The sequence below is a fragment of the Sardina pilchardus genome, chromosome 16 (genome assembly GCF_963854185.1).
Source record: "Sardina pilchardus chromosome 16, fSarPil1.1, whole genome shotgun sequence".
Classification (NCBI taxonomy): Eukaryota; Metazoa; Chordata; class Actinopteri; order Clupeiformes; family Clupeidae; genus Sardina; species Sardina pilchardus.
Window position 1 is genome coordinate 4,664,681 of NC_085009.1, and position 2,500 is coordinate 4,667,180.

At 44.0% G+C, this 2,500-nt stretch overlaps 1 protein-coding gene across 1 annotated transcript in view; it reads left to right on the plus strand.

The window, feature by feature from the left end:
* arap2 (ArfGAP with RhoGAP domain, ankyrin repeat and PH domain 2) overlaps positions 1–2,500 on the plus strand; it is a gene marked incomplete in the record, with an annotated part of 141,066 nt that overhangs the window by 92,386 nt on the left and 46,180 nt on the right.

Consider the following 2,500-nt stretch of genomic DNA (forward strand, 5'->3'; position numbering starts at 1 on the left):
ACAGAAACTGGAAGACAGAGTTCTTCCCATCTTGTTATTCCTATCCTCCTGTGCATGTGTGTGTGTGGGTTTTGGGCTGTGTGTGTGTATCCACCTGTAAGTGGTCTCTCGCGGGTCACAAACTCATTGGCGAGCATGGCGGTGCCCCGTACCGCTGCATGATGGCACCGATACCCGCTGAGAGGTTGGCGTGCCCGTTAACCTTGCCTGTCTGCCGGCTTCATGCCTGGGTGCGGGCGCGCCACAGCAAAACAATTTGTTCAGATAACCTGAAACAACAAATTAATCTGCCGCATAGCGCATAGTGTAGCCGCAGCCACCCCCCCCCCCCCCAACTTTCAAGGGAAAAAAAACAAAACAGTTTCAGGACTTTTTGCTGTTTTTTGTTGTTGTTGGTTGCAGTTGTTGTTCTTACTACTTATCAGAAAAGAGGATTGTGGATAATTGTAAGCACAGTGGAGAAAAAATCCATCTGAAATGAAGAAAAGAGAATGGGTATTGAGAAAAGGGTATAGTTTTTTGTTTTCAAAATTGTAATTGTATATTTTAATGGGGTTTATTCATTTCTGTGTGTTTGTGTGTGTGTGTGTGTGTGTGTGTGTGTGTTTTGAGGGGGATACACAAACAGGCTGGCATAGAAAAGAAGATTTGTGCTAAGCAACTGATATTCTGAACATGAACCTTCTTGCATATCTACTAGAACTTTCCATTTATTCTGAATGAATGCAGAGGCATTTTTCTTTTCTTTTTCCATAAAAAAACAACAGCGGCACTGCCTCATATGATTCCAGGGGAGCCATGTCCAGATGGATCCATACACCCGTGTGTGCTAACACACACAAACTGCCCCATACACACACACACACACACACACACACACACACACACACACACACACACACACACACACACACACACACAGATAGAGAGAGGGAGAGACACCAAGCTGGGACCGTGAATGCCTGGGCTTGAATAGGGTCCTGATTGCCTGTCGTGTGAGGGCTGTAATCACTGTTTTTTGGCATTTTTGCATAGCGCCTCACACACATTATTCAGCTCTCCAGATCCTTCCACTCAACATGGTGCCACCTTTTCCTCTCTCTACTTTCTTTCTTTCTCTCTCTCTCTCTCTCTCTCTCTCTTGCTCTCAAATAAAATCGATGCCTTATTGGCCTGAATGAATGAAATCTTTATTGCCCAAGTTGCAGGTAAGACGTAATACTGTGCGTTCAGACCAAGAGCGACTTGAGCTTCCAAGATCGCTCTGGACGCCCTGTCAAGGACGCCGTGGGAAGCTTGGATGCTTTGGCCGTTCTGACGTAGTAGCATTCTATGTTCGTTGCTGGTCGTTTGGTCGCTGAACTGCGTCATAGCTCATTACCATAAAGTTGAGCCACTTTCAACTCGACGCTGATGGATTGGTCGCTGCTGGCAGCTGAGAGAAGCCGGCTTCCATTGAAAATTAATGACTTCCGGAATCTTTGGAAGCTCAAGTCCGCGGCGGTGTGAACACACAGTTAGGTCTTGACTTACTGTACATGAACATTTTGTAGGGTGTTCTCTCTCGCTCGCTCTCTCTCTCTCTCTCTCTCTCTCTCTCTCTCTCTCTCTCACTCTCTCACTCTCTTACACTTTTGCATCCTCTCCACCTTGCTTCCCTCTCTCCACTCTTATCCATCTGTCTCCCTCTGTGCGTTGGACATATAGTTCTAAGGCGATGGACATCATTCTTTAGATTACTGCATGTTCCATTGCCATGGTGCTGTGGTTTGGCTCCTTAATGATATGGTGGTCAGACCTGTAGATCTAGCTTGTCAGGTTGCCATAGAGACAGACTGTGGAGAAGCAGCTTCTATTTGGAGCAACACGTTCTTCCAAGCCAAGGGACACTTTCAAGTTTTGATCAATGTTCTAGAATTGTTTTGCAGTTTAATTGTTTTAACACACATCTATAAGAAGCATTGGGATACCCCTTACAATATTCAGAAACGTTGAAAACGTTACGCTTTGTCAAATGGTATAAAGTGGTTTGTTAGAAATTTGAGGCCTGATTTTCTTGAGTTGTCAAATTTGATAAAAACAAATGGTCAGTTAATGTGCATGCAAAGTTACAAAGTCATTAGCGGAGTCATGCCATGCACGTTTCATCAATTATGAAATTTGATGAAATTCCCCAAGATGCTTTAGTAAAGTCTGCAAGAATTTTATTGAGGGGAAAAAAGACATTTGCTTGGTTTTGTTATGTTGTTCTTGCATGCTCTGAAAAGCTCATGGGGAAAAAAAAGCAGGCATGATTTTGCAGCGTAGGTTTTATTTTTGATATTAAATTTCACATGCATAATTGGCTTTGCTCTGATAGGCCAACATCTTGAGGCATCTCTCAGGTGTATTGCTAGATGACAAACAGGGGAGGGAACATAAGAAAAGAGAGCAGGTGTGATGGGGGCACCGTGTGCTTTTCTCCTGTGCTCCAAGACCATTTCCCTTTTTTATGGTCAAT